This window comes from Lutjanus erythropterus, chromosome 16 (assembly GCF_056507025.1).
Source record: "Lutjanus erythropterus isolate fLutEry1 chromosome 16, fLutEry1.hap2, whole genome shotgun sequence".
NCBI lineage: Eukaryota > Metazoa > Chordata > Actinopteri > Lutjaniformes > Lutjanidae > Lutjanus > Lutjanus erythropterus.
Window position 1 is genome coordinate 5,970,810 of NC_139332.1, and position 20,001 is coordinate 5,990,810.

A 20,001-nucleotide genomic window follows, 5' to 3' on the forward strand; every position below is an offset into this window, starting at 1 on the left:
GCGACGTTTAATTGTGTAGTCGACTAACTGCGCGTATGCCTTGTAAAAATCTGACAATCTGCATTGAGAGAAATCTGGGACACAACTTTAAAGGCCCAACATTTAAAATAAAGATGATTAGAATAGCATTTTTTTTATACCTATGTTATCAGTAGGTGTTAGTTTGAGATTCTGAACACATTTTTTAGTTGTTTGAAGTTGTGAATTCTTGTCTTGGACAAGGGTGTTTCCTGGCACAAAACAAGTTCAGAAAATAAAGAAATTAAAGCAAACATTTCATAATAAAAGAAATTAGAATTAGAATTAGATTGTTGGTATTTTTTAAAGCTTACCTTTGGTGAGTCATGATTTGTCCCAGTTTGGTTTCTTCTATTTGCACTGGAGGCAGAATGACTTTGCTTTTTCAGTGTTAAGGTAGTTTGATTCTTGCATCCTGATATTACAGCTTGAGGGTTATTTTTCAAACTGTAGAAAACTCCCTCTAAGCCACAGAAGACGTTATACAATAGTTTTCACAGGCTGAGTGGTACACCTCATGATGACTAAACTAGTCCTCATGTGTCCCTTGGCCATAGAAATGGTAATTCTGACAAAACAATCCTAATTCAAGGTCCATTTTTTAGCTTTTTCCAAAGCTTTCAACCAAAGCAACATTTCCAAGGTCTAACATGTGTAATCCTGATTTCACTTTCTAACTCAAAATGTACCATCAGAGATTCAAACATCCTCATAGAGGGACACCCATTTGCCATCTGGTGTTTAACGTCACAATTTTTTTTTTTCTTAAAAATCAACACACTGTTAAAGTGTGAGTTATTGACAATCATTTTGTTCAGTTAAACTCAAAGATTCACAGGTACTACAATATTTGTTCTGTGGCTCTATCGTTGCCAGTATTGATCAGTCATTGAAATATCTCAACAACTATCAAATGAATTGCAGATAATTAATTACAAACATTCATGGTTCTGGGAAGATGTGGTGCCTGATCTTAAGTATGATTTAGAACAAAAAGAAGAAAATGACATAGAGGTAGTTATTTACAAAACTTTACTGTGATGTTGATGAATAATCTTAAAGGATTCAAGAGCTGTTGTTCCTTCATAATACACACAAAACACAACACGTGATTTAAAAAAATCAAAATGGTGTGGAGTGACAACACAAAACAAAATAAAAACATATATACATACATGTATACACCCAGGAAATAATGCTGTAGCACACTTGATGATAATGTGGTTGACAGCTTCACATAAAAAGTTCAACCTCTGAGAGACACTGTCCAGCAACTGAGACTGTGTTTGAGCATCATCCATGTAACTCCCCTCCCCTCATCCTGGTCCTTGAACTGGTCCACCCATCACATGCAAGATGTAGGTGCAACAGTCTGGTTTCTTGTTGCTTTGCCACCTTGAGTCCCCAGTCATCAGTTTGATTTTCCTGACCGGACATTAGCCAGGAGCATCCTTAAGACCAAGCTGGGTTAGCATGACTTTTAACCTCCTCCTCCACTCCTCATGGAGTGGTCTGTGGCGGTGCGTCCAGCTGATCTGACTGTGTGAAAGAAAGTAGTTCTAACAGAACGATAGTAGTTCCTACATGAAACTGCTCACAACATGGCTTGTGGATTATCTTGAGTAACTGGGTCACGATTTTTGGAAATAGACACTGGTTTTGAATTCTTCAAATGTATTGTTTTTGGTGATTTGAGTACCATTGTTTTAGAAAGAAGGCAGACATCTCAATGGCTCCGAAACTCTGCAATTCATGACAAAAAATGATCTGAATGGATTAAAAGAACTAAAGGCCAGGGAAAAATATGTAGTTTTGATTTGTGGGTGAACTGTCCCTTTAAACCACAATGTCTGACTTTTTTTGTTTCTACATGTGTTAATACAGAGGATGTCATGTGAGAGCATGGAGGATTTGGAGTGCTTCACAGTTGAACAGAAAGTGGTCATTTTGACCATTTTCAAATTTGAATTGAAGCCGCTAGCAGCATTGTACAGGCCTGCACCAGTCGACGAAGTGCTGAAATTTCACGTGCTTTGAACACTGCAAGAAGCAATTAAATTTGATTTGATTTGATTCCAAGCAAAGCCCATTGATGAAAACTATATCACATGTATATTTTCACCATGACTGACGCATGTGCCAAATTTGGTAAGCTTTTGAGTATGTTTAAGCCCCCCAAAAAGGCGATTTACTTTCATCATAATAATCATTATTCCTTCAGTTTCAAAAGGGTCCTCGCACTGAGGTCGGTGCTCGGGCCCTAATCAAAACCTACAATGGTGCTGGTCTCTTCTTTTTCCTAAAACTTTTCATTTCAAATTTTTTTTATATAAATTACACAAAATGCAAAGAAAATGACTACATGTAAATTGTTGCTGTTGTATTGTTACTTTTTGCACAGTAGGAGATGCATCCTTGTTGCTTAGCAACTATCATTGTCTCTGTCAATAAAACTTAATAAGGTGTCTCAATTTTTTATTTGTAATAATTAAATTCTCAAATAATTAATTTGACTCAATTAAGAATAAAGTAGGGGAGCCCAGGGACGGTTATAACCCTTTTTGTATTCAGCACCTTTTACTCACTGAATTTTTGTGTTTTTATACAATACATTTAACTTGCTCTGAGTAATTCTAAATTAAAAATCTAAAATTTGAATCAGATCACTGATGGTTATTATCCTGTAGAAAAACATATTGTTGATATGATATGATAAACTAACAATTAAGAATAAATGCGTTCCTCTCTTAAGTCTGGTATTTACCATGAGAGATAACAGAGTTCGGAAGTCAAAGGTCAGAATGTCCACTTATTGACAATCGAGTAGGCACCTTCATGGAGTGGAGTGATGAGTAATTAAGTAATGCAACGGATTGCAATTTTCACGCAACTCACTCAACACTGCTAACAACCTACTTTGCTTCAAGCGGTCCGAAGTTCAGTCTGCTGCTGGATGCTCCAGTTCAGTAGCAACTCAGGCTTATGTTACCAGCCTTTAGATGGTTAATAACCTAGCAACCAACCATGTGAAACGGAGCTCTTGCCTCATTAATGTGTTTCTGTACCTTTCACAGTCTATCAGTAAGCATATAAAGTAAAATACTGCACAATGTATCATGGCTAAGGGTGACAATGGTGCTTTCAGTCGCTAGTGAGGATAGCTTCAAAGCAAAAAGCTACTGATTCAGTTGGTGAAATGATGCTTCAATAAACTCAGGGTTAAGGATTCATTCATACACACCTCTAATTGCAACTACAGGATTGGTTGAATGTGTGTGACTGAGAGGCCAGAACATCTCAGGAGGCTCACAATGGTAAAAGCACTGCAACCGAAATTACTGGGTACAAGTATGTGTCACTGAGTGTTGACTCAGCCGGGGTGAAAGAGGGAGATGAATGGCAGTCACAACAAATGCTATAATTCATATGTACTGTATTACTCTTTATTGTGACATTTTCTTAAAGCGTGTGAGCCAGTGGAAAACAGCATTTATTCCTGACAAACGGTACGCTCACTTTAAACCAACGCACAGCAGTAAGGATATGTTATTGATTTCTTAATGGGTCCTCATGACGGCTATTACAAAGGCAAATGAAAAAACAGCAGTCACGCCATATAAATCAGTAAATGTGCGCTCGGAGTTTACTCACCTCTGCGACACTGGCAACACAAACTGAAAGCAATTAAGAAGTTGTTGTGTAAGATCGCAGCACACTGTACAGATGTATCTAATAAAGCTGATGTAGGGTTCAAAAAGGTTGACTTTGACTTGAAGAGAGACATTTTTCAGGACAGATAAAACACTGGATGCTATTGCTGTGTCTCAATTTATGTACTTCTGTACCTGCACTTCCTGTTTGAGTGTCTAACTGTGTTTACAACAAAATGTGCACTGTGAGTACCAGTGGTGGAAAGACTACTGAAACTCTGCACTAAGTAATTACTATAATATTACTCAGATACAAGTAAAAGTACTGGTGTTAGAAAAATACTTAAGTACAAAGTATTCTTCTAAAATAATACTTATATTACAGTACATTATCAAGAACAGTAATTCAAACAAAGTGGTTTCTGTTTCTCCAAATCTGTTCTGCTCAGTGGTCACGGTCACCTCTACAAACTAGGGTTGCAAAGTTTGTGCATTTTCCTTCACTGATAGTTGAAAATGCTTATCATTAATAATATATACGATACAAAGTGCATGATTTTTTTTCGCATTTAAAGTTTAAGCTTCCTTATTCAACAAATGGCTTCACCAGACAAAATAATGTCAAATGAGGTGCAAGTAGCCATTCCCAGACTATTGATTAAACATCCATGAATACATTTTTAATTGGTTAAAGTCTCAATGCCGGTTAATCGATTAGTGATTTGTCTATACTCCAACCAGGTGTATTATCATCCAGTGTGCAATATCTGTACCAAAATTCCTAACTCAATGTGCAATATCCATAATCCCCCTGTGCCATGGTGTAAATTTGTAAATAATGTATATTTGCTGTTACCATTTCCTATGTTATATATTTCCCAGTTATATCTCCCTGTTTATATTGCTTGCTGCTATTTATTGTCTCTTTTTGCTGTTGATTTTACTATTTTTGCTATCCACTTTGCTGCTGTAACACTGAAAATTTCCCTACTGTGGGACTAATAAAGGAATATCTTATCTTATCTTATCTTATCTTATGTAGCAGAAGAGGCGGGGCTACCAAAATTGGGAACATGGTGGCTGAGGAAGCAGCCGTGATGAACACCAAATTCTACATTTATGTATTTTTAGTACAGCTATACTGTTGTCAGATTGAAACTACCAGTACGCTTATTATGTTAAGTTTGTAAATATAATATTGGTGCATTTTCAGCTGATAGGACGAGGCTGGGCCGGCCCATTGTGAAAAAGAAATCATGGCGTATTTTATCCTCCCGAGAAAACGGAGGACAAACAAAAGCAAATAATTTAAAAGGATGTTCATGTTGAATGAAGATGTAGATGTTTTGGCGGGTGGTGGCAAAGCTCCACCGGGCTTTAGTTCGCCCATGAAGGGCATGAAGGCACAACAACTGTCTTCAAGTTGACAAAGCCAATGTCAAAGTTTACACAGTACGCAAGTGAGTACATAGTGTGCAAAGTGTACGACATGACAGTAGACTAATGGAGGCATCTGAATTGAGACAGAGCATATGAGGGACGCAAGCAACTTTGCAACTAGCTAGCCAAACTGTCTCATATAGTAATGTTAGCTCTATTGTTTTATTAAAACCGGTTTTTCCTCAACTCCTGTGAATGTTTAACTTCATGACTTCATCTACAGTTTGTTTCACAGCTGGCTTTCTGATATTTAATTTGCCAGTTAGCTTACTTCTTGCTCAGCTAGAGGGAACGCCCATAGCGGCAAGGCTAAGAACACTGAGTGTCAGGAGTTACATACCTCACTCACATGGTTTTCAGAGAACCACGGTTACTCTGGTAGCCAACTCTTATTTGTAATATCTTTAAACAATCGCTAATTTTCCTTTCATTAACCATAACACATTAAAAAATGATCAGCTTGTAAACTGTGCCACAAATTTTACAAGAAAGCTGCTACAAATTAATTTTTTTGGCTGCAACAACCAGAAAAATCACTGTTGTTGGGCCTGTTTTATGTGCTACAATGTGTCATTGTGCAGAAAATAATACTCTCCCAGTGTATGTGTGTGGCAGCAAACAGCAGTGTGTTGCAGTAATGTCAGGGGGCAAGGATCGAGCATAGCTGCAAGCTGTCACACTCCTGACTTAAAGAGGCAGTGCGCTAACCCTGCGTACACACACACACACACATTAACACACCAGCTATTATACCCAAGCAGCCAGTCTGGAGGAAATGAAGCATCATTGTCATACGCAAGCACACACACACACAAACACACATCACAGCCTCAAGTGTTCTCTTTTGTTGAGGAGGGCAACAAAAGACAGCGGGACAATGAGAGGAGGAGATGGCTGCCTCTGAGGGAGGCGGTGAATGAAAGAAGTAGAGCTGGAGGGAGGAGAACGAGAACAGACGTGGTGTTGTTGTGATGGACAGGTGAGGGCAGGCGGGGAAACACAGGCCTGGATGAGCAAATGTGGATTTCTATAGCATTTAACCACTGGTCCCATGTCAGTGTATTGTGTAAGTGGTGGTCTAAGCCTCCCCATTTAAAAATGTACACCAAATTACTAATTGCCTGTTAAAAAATGTAGTCCTAATCCAAGTATCACAATATTAAAGTAATGTAACTACTTTATTTTAGCTTGATATCATTTATGGTGAATTTGTTTAGCCTAATATAATGTTTTTTGTTTGTTGTTCCCTTTTTTAGTTGTTTGTCCAGTTATGTTTGTTATATGAAAAGGCACATTTAGATTAACAACAATAATTTTGCACATTTAAAGTACTTTTTCCATCTAACACTCAAACTTCAAGTAAACCATCATAAGCTTGCGTTTTTACCCACACACCATCACATTACCAATATGTCTCAGTAGTATTAGTAGTATTATTGACACATTAGCTAGCTAACTGGATTCTGTGTAGCTAACAGTAGCAGTTAGTTAGTTTAGCTAACATTGGCAGTTTTTCTGTGTAGTTAACATTAGTAGTTGGCCTTTGTAGCTAACATTAGCAGTTGATCTGTGTATCCAATGTTAGCAGTTGGTCTATGTAGCTAACATCAGCAGTTGGGCTATATGGTTAACAATAGTTTTTTGTCTGTGTAGCTACTATTCGCGCTTGGTCGGTGTAGGTAACCTAAGCAGTTGTCTGTGTAGATAAAATTAGCAGATGGTCTGTGCAGCTAACATCAGAGGGTGGTCTGTGTAGATAACGTTAGTGATTGCTAATGTTAACATTAGCGGTTGGTCTGTGTAGCTAACATCAGTGGTTGGGCTGAAGTTGAGTTCTTAGATGATGACAACTTTTTTACAGCTGAAAGCAGAACTGTTACTGAACTGTGTTGTTCCTCTTTTCTGATTTAAAGAAAAAATAATGTTGAAATTCCCACTCAGTAAAGCATTTTGTCACGGATAATGAACTGGCTGACTAACTGTTTTCATTGAGACCAGAGACTTGTAAAGTATTTTAATGTGTGTGCACCACACATGGTAATATATCGTTCTTTATTTTAAAATTTTAACCCTGTTTATACGCTCAATTTTTACTATATGTATGTATAATCTGTTTATGTCTTTTGTTTATATGCAACCGTAATGGAATACAGTTACCTGTTTTTGTATCATCATTGCATTATCCCATTAATCTATAACTCTCCATGTCTGGGTGTAGGGAATAGTAGTATGAAGCACAAGAATAGGATATGCATTAGGTCACTTGCATGCAAGCAGACTGCTCCTCTATAACCTTGTCTTTTTATCTAGGAATGGGGGCTTTTGCATAAACAGCATTTGTGAAGAGCCAGGGACACGATCTGTGCCAGAATTACCTTATTTCTTGGATTTATCGCAGCCCAAGGTCATTAACATGTCCTTGTTCTGACCAAACCCTGTGATTTGTCCTTCACTTTTAAAACCCAGCCTCTCCGCTCAGATCGCCTCAACATTCACATCACACTTACACCTTCTACCCGCTGTGCACACACACAGCTGTGCACGTCCGCACACAGACGTTCATCCAGATACAGCTCCCCACCCACACACCCTCCAGAGCCGAGCAGAGAAGGGCTGCGTATGCCTGATACCTCGCCGTGCTCTGTCAGAGACCCAGTGGCAGGAAAGTGGCCGAATGCATGTGCAAGGATGGGGGTGGGATTAGAGCTATTTAAAGCTGTACGCGTCTGTCTCTCCAGGCTCGAGCACCAGATACACACCCCCCCACCTCCCAACCTCCTTCACTCTTTTTCCTCTTTCCACAGAACGCATCCCATACACCACTGTGGCTCGGTAAAGCAGGCATGCAGGCCCCTGCTCCTGGGCTCAATCTGCTTATGTAACATTGTCATTGGTGGAGAAGGAGCACCATCTGGGCCTTGGGCTACTGTACTCACTGTCCTCAGTGTGTGTATGTGCCTTTGTGAGTTTGTCTAACAGAGAGAGAAAGGCTATTACTGTTTATCATCTGTTTTCTCAGTCATTAAAGGTGTTACAAGTCCCATCTTTAAACATGAATCTATTAGTGTAACAATAATGTATTAGTTTGGTTAGTATAAAAGGATGAAATCATCAAGATGAATAGTGTTTCCAAATTCCAGACCAAATCTGCCATAAAACTGTAGGTTCCACAGTTGTTTTTGCATAATATGTGGGTGGTAAACATGTTAGAATTGATTTCTCTCTGCCTTTGGGCATCTCATTCCTATTCCCAATATATTTTTATTAGACTTTTAATGCTGGTGCTATTGCTACTGGGGGAGTCAGGTCATCTGGGGATAAATAATCAAGTGTGGAGTGCCCCAGGGTTTCATCCTTGGCCAACATTCATTTTATTTACTTGTTCATGTCACTCATAGACATAGTGTTAGGTTTCATTTTTATGCCGATGATACACAACTGTATCTTTCCATCAATCCTGACAAGATTGACGTCAAGAGATACGTGAAGCATGGGGTGCCTCCAGGCTCCACCCTTGGCCCACATGCCTTTGCATGTTTCTCCTAGGTATGCCATTCTTAGACACAGTTTTAGATTTCACTCTTATGCCGATGATACACTACTGTATCTTTCCATCGATCCTGACAAGATTGACGTCAAGAGATACGTGAAGCGTGGGGTGCCTCCAGGCTCCACCCTTGGTACACATATCTTTGCATGTTTCTCCTGCCATTCTTAGACATAGTTTTAGATTTCACTCTTATGCTGATGATACACTACTGTATCTCATCTCTATTATTCCTGTAACTGACCCTTCCTGAGTCAGGCCCCTTTTTGGTCTGTGCTCCAACAACAAGTCAACAAACTTGGAACCCAGTGGAACCTCATTCAGCTTTCATCTTTTCTCTTTCCTGTAGTAACATATACTATGTTCTAATCTTATCTACGTTGAAAAGAAAAACTAATTTTGAAGCTGGTTTAAAGATGTTTGGTGTGGGCCTGTAAAATCAACATATATATTGTAAGTAAGTTAATGTTTGCAAAACATTCTAAGTAGCTAGCTAATCTATATCAACCTTTAGTTAGCTAGTTAACTAATATTTTACTAACATTAGCTAACATAAGATATATGTATATATGGTGCCTTTCAGGTCCCCTGGCAACATCTATTAACCTTCTTCAAAATTTGGTTTTAACATAGACAAGCCAGGCACGTAGCATACTTCCAATCCAGGGAGCAGGAAAGGAGAAGATTCCACCAGGTACCGAGCTTGCTCTACTGCTACTGGAGCACAGAGAAAGCAGCAGGATTTAGAAACGGTCAATTGTGGCCTGACCAATGAGTCCTTCAAATGAAACATCAAAAATGTGCTGCATATCCATGCTCTCTGGAACAAGAATTTTCTGAACCAACCGATGTCATTTATGGGGCATTTTGGAGAATATGCTGTTTTTTGGGAGGACAGTCTCTTCTGATGATGGGTCATGTTAATTTTGCACTTGTGACTTTTATTGTGCAGATTTGGAAAATGTACCTCAGGCAAAGCAATTCTGGTAACAGCTAGGAAAACTTGCCAACTAATCAAGACTTGGCAAGTTAAAACCAAGACTTGCCAACTATAAAATTCCCTTGATCTTCTCATCACATCAGTGTTTTCTGTTTGTTTGTTAGTATCGGCCCTCTACACTAAACCATGAACACTTTTTTATATCAGAACTCAAAACCACTACATTAATGCACCACACACACAACAAACAACATGAATCTGTTTTTCTTAAACTAGCATGATCATATGTTATACCTTGATCTCCACAAACAGATTCAAATCTGTGACATTCATCAGGTGAAGTAGGGAAGCTAATAAAGGCTACTCACCTTCTCAAGTCTTTTTCTTTTCCAGTAATCTCTCAAATGTACACAGGAAATGGTTGATGTGAAAATGTTACACATGGCACTAAAATTAGATGCAGAGTATAGACATATGCAGACACACATCTGAATTGAGATGTCTGTTTTCTTCTGTTGGGTCAAACCACAAACCAAGCTTGAATACGGCTGAGCACCATGCACCGCCATTAATCCCTTCTCTCTCAACATCCAAACTTACTGTGATACAACATCTCTTTGAAGAGAAGGAAATTTCCATATCCTTCAATGTTATTTAACTTACATTAATATGGGGCAGTTTTTTCGATGTTCTGAGCCTCTTATTCCATAAGGTTTGATGTTGGGAAGGTTTAGGGGCAGTGGACCGTGTCCTGCTGGGTTGCACTGGGCTGCAGCGACAACACAAAGTTATCTTGTCAAACCCATTCCAATCCCAAAAGTTTGAAAAAGTATTTCTTCCTGCCTGCAGGTTGTTTTTCTGCCCTGGTAGAGCAGATTTCCACTGCTTGCTTAGTCATACTTGGTACACATTACTTTAAAAACCCATTGCTTCATGTGGTGTGCACTTTGCTTACTGATATTAAAAGCCCACAGAAAGTTGCACTCCCTTTCTAAACAGTGGTGAGGTTAGCAGACTGTGGTTCAGCCTGCTCTGATGCAGAGACAAGTGTATGAATTGCAGTGGTGGACAGTAGGTAAGTCCATTCACTTCAGTACTGTACTTAAGTAAATTTTTTGAGTATCTTTACTTGAGTATTTGTTTTTTTGGAAACTTATTACTTTCACTCCACTACATTTCAAAGACAAATATTGTAGTTTTGACTCCACTATATTTCTAGGAAGGTTGTTGTTACTTTTCGACTGAGCTTTGAAGTCAGCTGTTGCTGTTTTTTTTTCTTTTCTAAAATGCAATTGGTCACATGCTGTGTTCCTCACAGAAAGAGACCAATCACAGTAGCTCCTCTCAAATGGGACTGATGTAAAAGTGGAAATACATCGTCCAGGCGCTCTCTGTAACAAGAACAAGCAAGCTCTCCCTCTGTCATTCAAACAAAAAGTGGTAATGGTGACGGCAGGAGAAAAACAAAATTAAATATCAAGATGATATTATAATTATTCATTATTCCAGGTAGCTTTTAAAGTTGGATTGTTTTTATCGTGGTGAAAAATACAGTATAATTCATGTATATACTGCCTCTGAGGACAGAAAGAAATCTCAGTTATTTAACAGACTTGGAGAACTCCTTACAGTTATCTTCAATCTAATGTTATTATGTTATTATGTTATTATTATTCACCACTGATGAACTGATGAACGATAAAAAGAAAATGCAATTACTTGTCACTGGGTTAGCATCAAAAAATACCCGCTAAGTATTTAAAATTAGATTAAAATCATGAAAAAATGAGCAGTTTTCTTTGCTCTGAAACACATTGGGAATGTCCAGACATGTCTGAGCCACCAGAGCCAAAAGACAGTGACAGGATGGTATGTTTTTCTTTCTTCTCTGTCAGGTTTTTGGAACTGAAGTGAGCTGAAGTGAACTGCTGGACTGATTTGGACTGAGAGAGTAACTGAAGGTACGTTCGTAACTGACCTATAGGGACTGTGAGGGGAGGCGGGGTTGTTCTTGTGTCGGTTCAAACAACTTAGACTCTATGTGTACTACTGCCTTGCATTATTTGTGCTAATTTGACCACAGGATTGTGTTTATTCAGCCAAAACAGACTGTACAACTACCTATAGCTACCTAGCAAGCACAACTATGTGTGTCTGTTTAACTATATTTTGTATGCATCTACATTTAGCTTGCGTTGTGTCTGAACACACATTTTTTTTGACACGTATATGACTTATACAGCTAGAATTAGAATATGTTTGTCCAAACAAAACAGCCACAATACAAATTACTTCTTAGTATTTTTGCATTTCACATTTCATTGTGAAGTAATTCCCCTCAAAACAAGTAATATTTATTGTTTCTTGTGCAGTGAGTGTGTGTCCTCCTCTGCAGAATCAAGACTTGTTCAGTGATTAAAAGGAGTCTGGTGTTGTTGTGTTGATGGCTGTTTCCCTGATTGGAGAACCAATCAATCAATCAGAGCCTTGTAAGACATGGCCATGCCATTTCAAAGACGTAGGTTTCATTTTTATGTCAATGATACATAACTGTGTCTTTCCATTGACCCTGACTGTCAAGACCTACTGCACAACTTTTTTGTTTGAATGTTTAATTTTAAACAATTTCTTTTTACTCACCAAATATCACAAAAAGGGAAATTCAGCTGTCATTCACCAGGTTCTTATTCTTATTTACTGTGGCCAGTTATAAGACACTTCCACAACAAGCTAGAACCATAAAAAAAAAAAAAACAATGGATAGAAATATTTAGAAGAAATAGAAATAAATAATTAAAAAAAAAAACTGTTCTTCTTCCTACACAGTGATGTCATAGTGATGTCATAGTGTTAAGTAAGAATTACAGGCTATTTTAGCTTCAGTTTCTGGTCTCTGTCTCTGGGTAGCCAGGGGCCGTGTTATAAGAGTATTTCTGTCACCTTGTAACAATCCGCCTAAGCACATATGAATGATACAGCTGCCCAGCTGTGTAATGTTGCAACCCAACACTATACTTTGGCCCACAAAGCTATAGCTACAGGCTATGGTGGTGATACATGGTAACATAAGTGTGGGCGTCAGAACCTTGCACACGGTACTCCTGGTACTTGTAGGCACTGCCGGCACAGTTCCGCAAGCAGGAAAGCTCAGCTTTCTTGGTCAGTATCGAGGCACTGAGGAATTTATTGCTTCAGTTGACTAATTTACCATCAACAGTGACCAGATATCCACATGAAAAGAATGTTCTCTTTAAGGCCCTCATGCATCTTTCATTTGATAAATTTTTGTTTGTGTATATTCTGTCTCTTGCCCCAACAGCCGTCACTTGCTGCCTCAGTATCACCTGATTGAGTCTTCTGTCCACCCAGCTGCTTCTCTTTTGCAGCCAACCACAGACTATAAAGGGCAGTTATTAGTCACTGCCCTCCAGATTGTCTTTTATTTGTTGCCTTAATTTTCCAGCCTTTATTCTCTTCTGCCTCTGCGTCTTCTAAAAAAACACATCCCTGCCTTTTGCCTGCTTTAGACCGCTGGATTTGTTCGCCTGATCTGACTCCCCCCTGTTGTCGACTGTAGCTGCCTTTTGACCTAGTTTTCCCCTGTTTTTACCACAGCTGTTCTGCCTCCTGAGTCTGCTTTGCGATACTGGATTCATGAACCAGTGTTACACCTGCAGTTTTTAAAACAAGTAAAATTATTCTTTTCTCATATGCAAATCCATTTAGATGATATCAAACAGCAGGAGAGTGTACTTCATCTGTTCATCCATGTCAGCTAAGGCTTTTTTTGGATAATAAACCATATCACTGTATAATCAGAGTAATTCTCCTATGAATGAATGTATTATGTTAAAAATACTTTTGTTCTTGGAACTAAGATATTTTGGTGGCTGACTGGCTCCAGATCACACAGTATCAAGCTGGAGTTGTTTTGAGCTTCACACATTCTTGAGAACTGGGACAAAACTGTATTTTGTGAGGGTTTTGATTTTTACTCTTCAATGATGCCGGGAAGATATATTTTAACAGATCAGACTCTTGGCTAACTCTGTCAGATGGAAAATCTGATGGAGTTGACATTTCATAGAGTTGACAAAATATTTTGTCATTTCAGAGCATTGTTGTAGTAGCCCTTTTTTTTTGTAAAGTTATCTTAATGCAGATGAAAATATATGATTTTAAACCATCATTCCTATTTAGCTTTGATTTAGAAGGGCTTGAGTTAACATGTTATGGTTGAAACACATAAGACAGAATTGTTTGAAGTTGTCAATTCCTGTCTGGGGCAAGGGTGTTTTCTGCCTAGTTAGAGGTTTAGAATATATTTTCACCAAAAACTGTAATTACAGTGTTGGTAATAAGTAATAATAATAGATAATAAATAAATGGTAATACTTTTTGTTTTTTTTGGACACAATTTGTCCCAGCTCTCAAGAATAGGTAGCTTACAAGTTGTGGAAGTAAAGGTGGGAATGATCTACAATGGATGAATGGATGAAACTGTCTCACTTGAATCATCAGTACAAAGGAGTAACATGGAAGTTCATGCTTGTCCTTGCTAACAGTATGTGGGAAAAAGAGTCAAGCTGTGAGGCTGTGCTTAGGCACAGTGTTGCTTTGATCTGAATGCTACCTAGCAAATTTCATGGCAATCCATCCAGTTGTTGTTGACTGAAAATGACAAATCAGGGGATTACCAAAGTCATCAGGTCACATACTCTGGAGACTATTAATATCTGAACCATATTTAATCACAATCCAACCCTGGAGCCATGCTGCTAGCAAAAGTCCACTTCCTACTGCATTTCACAGTCTTCATCATTCAGTCAGTCAGCTGGATTAACCCACTTCATGGCTGTGGGCAAGAATGAGCTGTGGGCCCCTACTGACCTGCCTTTTTCTGAAGTCCCTTTCACGCTTGCACTGCAACCCCGAACTTGTCTTGACATTACCTAGAGGAGCTGTATGTGAGAACACAAATGTCCAAATCAGTTGGACTGGATATTAATCCGCTCGGGCTCATGTGAAAAGTTGTCAACATTGCTTCAACAAGTAGAGCAACAATTGAACATTGAACACCCTAAAGTCTGCGTAACGCAACAATAAATACATGTTCTGAGTTTGTTACACCACAGACACATGTTATTACCCAGCCTAAAATTAGGTCTCAAAATCATAAAAGAAAATCTCAAAATTGGGTATGTCCTCTCCTCTGTCTCAAGTGTCCATTACCACTACAACCTGAGACACAGACAATCTGCCTAGCAGCTTTATTAAACCAGATATGTTTGAGCCACCAGAGCCAGAGGACAGTGACCCATCCTGTCGGTCTGCAACAGGATGGTATTTTTTTTCTTCAGTGTCAGGTTGTTGGAACTGGAGTGAACAGTGACTGTCAGTCTGATTTGGAGTGACAAAGTCGCTAAAAGTATGTTTGTGAGTTGGTTTGTAGGGCTCAAATAGCGTTAAGGGACTTATGACTCCACCACATCACCGAGACATGTTTCAGGTTAGCCCAAAAACCTTCAACACAGAACTCGTGAACCAGCAGCAGCGTTTCAGAAGCATTTCAGCAGTGGAGCATTTTGCCTGCCTGATGATGTTTACTTGATCAGATTTTGTTGATTAGGTCTTCTTTCCTTGTTCTTTGTGCTTCTGCCATGGATAAGCAGGCTACGTGATTAAATACTTTCTTTTCTGTCAGTCTGTATGATTGTGAATCTGCACAGGGTCTTTTATTTTGAAAATTAACCAGCTTCTCCCTGCCTTTGCTGTGTATGACTTCCTGCCCATTCGATCTGCTCTGTGCTAACTGATGCGGCATCCGTTAAAAAGAGACTCTGCGCATATTTGAAGCGGAGCAGAGAGACGCTTCTGAGATGCACTGAGGCACTGCAGGTGGAATCACAAGCACTGCGTGAAATGGCTGCGATCAGCTCCAGCTGACACATTGCAGCCATGCAACTGCACTCTGCACTACATAGTTCTCAGTCTTTTGTCTTTTCACATCTTCAGCAACTATGTTCTAACATGTAGAATGTAAACAGTAAAGCACAGCATAACCCGCTGATTCCACTGGCCACAGCACATTGTGCGCTACGGTTCTGATCCAACCTTCACATGGCTGCATGTCCCACCAACAACATTTCAGAAGGGGAGTGTTTTCCCCACCTGGTTATGTTGATTTGCTCTGATTTTGTTGACTTGGTCCTCTTTCCTTGATTTTTGCTTCACTATCATGGAAAAGTAGGCTACTTTTTTGTCTGTTTTGTTATGATTGCGGGTCTGCACAGGGTCTTTTATTTTGTAAATTGACCGGGGTCTATATGAAGTTACTCTGTCTGACTTCCTGCCCGCTCGATCTGCTCTGTGTAGATTGACATGGCATCGGTCAAAAGAAGACTTATACGTATTCTCCGCTTCTGGGACGCGCTGCAGCACTGGCGATGGAATCACAAGGATTGTGCAGAATAGCTGCAATCAGCTCTGGTGGGTGTGGTGCAGTGTAACGCAATGTAGCTGTGTCTGGTCAAGTCAGGCTATGGAAAGTAGTAATACTCTCAATCAAAAGGAAAATGTTGTAAATCTGTTAATCAATCTGTCAGGGAACATGTCCTGACTGATAAGACCCAATCACAAAGCGAATGTGGGTGTCTCCACCTGTCCAGACTAAAATGCAGTTACCTAACCTGTGGTAATGGGAGATTATCCAGGGGACTCCTGCAATCTTGCACTGACAAATATAATTGCAATATCAGGTGCACACAAACATGAGTCCAAATGAATGCTAATGATGCTCCGTAGCTTTACTGAAAGTGCAAATAGGCAACTGTTTGATAGCATGTTCGATATAATTATGTCAGTATTATTTTTACAACTTGTTGTGCTGCCCCCAAGTGGCTGAATAATCAACAAGTGCTGCTGAAATCAACTTACTGCCATGCTGAAATGAATAAGATGATTTGGGTCCACACACTGTGACCTGTACAGGATCTGATTCAGTCTCTGTTCAAGAACTTTCTGAGGCATTTAACTGCGTGTATCAAGCTGGTCATCTTTCCCCAAATTTGCACCCCCCGAGCTCTCTGTCCGTGTTATTTCATGCCTCAGCAGCTAAATGGCACACAGTTGATCTGCTGCAGGTTACGACAAAACCCAGTAAGTGGTTTCAGTTCAAATGTGACCTGCTGCATTTTAGCGGAGGAAAAAGGCCGGCCGAGGAGAGCGTGTGAGTGCTGTGTTGAGCCCTCCAGCCTCTTCGCTTCAACCCCCCTCTCCGTTTCCTCCTGTGCAGAAGGGCCAGCAGTAATGACCTCCCTCCGCTGTGCAGAGCACCTTCAGCCTGGCCGTGGGCTGAGGCAATCTGTCGCTTGTTTGTGCCGGTGACATCTGCTCCCACGGGGACCCGGGATTATTTCTCCTCTCTTCTCCGAGCTCCTGAATGCGAACCTGTGTGTTTGTGGATTCTGTTATGTGCGGGGGTGTGATGACTGAGAGAGGCGAACGAGAAAGAGGAGCACTTGCGTACACACATATTTTTGTTGTCAAGTGAAAACCAGTTCGACTTGGATGGGCTTGTGAAAGCAGATACTGATCACATGAAGAGTGGATATATGAACAGCACGGAAACAGATTAATAAAACACAGAAGTGTCATTTCTATTGAGATCGAGTGTTGGGAAAGCTACAGTTTGTTCACACTGGGGCAGCATTTTGGTGAACGTAAGGATTGTAGATGAAGGACTGACACACAAGGCATGTATGGTAGTTTAGGCCAACAAGTTGAGCACACTGATTGACTTGATTGATAAAAATATCCAACCAGGCACTGGTTCATTAATATCTCCTGGCCACATGCAAATCCTGTGCTTCATGCGGGGAACGCTCGAATAATAGTTTGCCTCCTGGCAGTTGTAGCATTATACAATGCAACAAGGTCAGCATCGCACGTAATTCGTTATCTGTGTTGAATTAGCCGCTGGTAGTCACGGCTGATGTAATCTGTTTTACCCCGAAAAAAAGGGTGATGAGAACCAATCACAAGGGAAACATCATGCATCCGCCCGTCCAGACTAAAACGCAATCACGCATTTCAGACTACCATAAAATGGGGACAGCAGCGTTTTCAAAAGTCTCTATTTTAGGGGTTCTAAAACGCCAGCGTAGACTGGACACAAGACGTAAATATAGCAAAAGTTATGCATTTTAAAATGAAATGTATTAATGTAGAGAACAATGGATGTTGTGTGAGGGCCCCAATGTCTGCTTAAAGGAGATATCTGTAATATATTTAATGCAATAAATGTGTCATCAGAGATCAAGGAAACATGTCAAGTTGAAATACTCCCCTCACTTGATGTCATCGCTGCAGCTGCGGTGTCCCCTTTGAAAATATCCATTCCGGACTCAAATAACTATTTTGTTTGTCTGTTTCAAATCAATCAGAGTTCAAATTAATGCAGAATTTCCCTGAATGAGTAAGTGTCTGTTCATGAGCTGTGAGAACTCATTTATAATCTTGCAGAAGACATAAATGTTTGTAACTATTAAGCTGAACAAAATGTTAAGTTGGAGTGGAGTGAGACAGGCAGCCACTTAACTCATCTTCCAGAGTTATTTCAGAGCAGTGGGCTTTTGTTTTCAGGATAACAGGCTTAATTTTACATTGACAGACAACTGACAGTTCATACAGCTGATCAGTTTACAGTGGAGGACTCGTCCTTGCATGTGATTGTCAACTTACAATGTTGCGTGCATCCTGCTCTCCTGCAGTGTTCCTGCAGTGTTCCTGCAGCCTGCCTGTTCCTGCCACATCTGGGGAGGAAGGGGTAGAGGAAAACAACTCATGTCACCCATAGATTGTACATTAAACTGGATTAAAACCTATTTAATTTACAGTCTGTGGCTCCAACTCACTATTCGGACTCTTGCGCTAATTTTTGCATACATAGTGGCTACATATCGCTCCTTTAACTGAGTTTGGCGTGGTAGATGGAGGATGGATGGATTATGGAATAATGTTGATTAGGTATGGAGAGAGTAGTGGAGATGATTGCTGGGGAATAAAGTGGATTTATGAAACAGATTGATTATTGACAGATCAGTAGAGATTAGGGGTAGAGCTGGACAAGCATGCTGCTTCTTCCCACTCCATTTCAAACATCAAATATTAATTGATGTTTCTCATTGAAAGTCTGTTATTATTTATTGTTTGCTTCTGTTTTTTTCTACATGTATATATTTTTAATGTTCAAATGAACTAAAAATCAAATCAAGAGGTAAGATCTTATTAATATTTTTCTTGCTTGCTTCTTTAGTGTTAGCCAAATGAGAAAAGAATGTCCTATAGCGTTACAGAGTATAGCTTGTAAGTAAATGTTGCTGTTTTTGATCAGGCTTTATTCTCCTTGATCTAATTGAATGTTATATTTGTAAAGCTTCAGTGTAAATCTTTATCACTGCTGTCTTCTACTTGTATTCTTGTTGCACGTGTGCAGTGGACCTGTGAATTCATATTAGATGCCGACTGCACAGTTTCATGTGTGCAGCAGGATTGCATGTGACTGTGATTGAGTTTATTTCTACCCAGAGAGCAGCAGGCTTACAGCTAATACTACTTAGAAAACATATGTATGGAAATTCTTCACTTGGATAATGACAGAAGCAAGTGCACGTGCGTGTGTGTGTGTGTGTGTGTGTGTGTGTGTGTGTGTGTGTGTGTGCTTCTTAATGTTGCCCCGTACAGTAGCCCCACACTAGACTGATATTTTTTTATGACCATAATAAAAGCCTGCTGAACCAGATTAGAACAGCAAACGGCACGCAGTAAAGGAAGCAGAGTGAGGAGGAGGAGAGCAGTGAGTTACCGTGTCCCTGGGCAGCGAAACGCAATTTGTCGAGTGGTGGGAAGATACTGTATATATAGTGAATAGTGTGTGTGTTATGTATTCGTTGCACGACTACACAGCAGTGCTCTGGACCTAATTGCAACTTACTCTCGGTCAGCATTCCAACAATCTGACTGCTCCCTGCACAGCAGATTCAAGCCATCGACTCACCGTGGATCAAAACCAATTACATCTGATCACCGACACAAATGGAGACAGAGGGAGAGAGAGGAGAGGGCCTTAGAGGGTGGGGGTGGGGGGGTATGTTAAAGGTTTAGTTTAGATTATGGCACCCAGCAGTGATGTAGCATTAAATCAAAGAGGGGTAAACCATGACCTCGGGGTAATTACCTTTATGAAAAGCAACCACCAAACTACAAAACCAATCAATTATGGTTTAAGCGATAGCATCAGTCTGATCAGTGGTGGACTCTGTGGGGCAGAAAGAGTAAAAGGGGTACCAACTGTATACACCAGTGCACTGAAGCTTGATGCATTCATGTTGAAATAATTAAAATTC

General features: G+C 39.8%; 1 long non-coding RNA gene across 1 annotated transcript in view; it reads left to right on the forward strand.

The window, feature by feature from the left end:
* The first annotated feature begins 5,969 nt into the window (after window positions 1-5,969).
* Window positions 5,970-20,001, forward strand: part of LOC146312672 (uncharacterized) — a 28,976-nt gene continuing 14,944 nt past the window's right edge. Inside the window, exons 1-2 of the long non-coding RNA XR_014772065.1 lie at window positions 5,970-6,087; window positions 11,491-11,556. This is a non-coding gene — a long non-coding RNA (uncharacterized LOC146312672). The remainder of the gene's footprint in view (window positions 6,088-11,490; window positions 11,557-20,001) is intronic.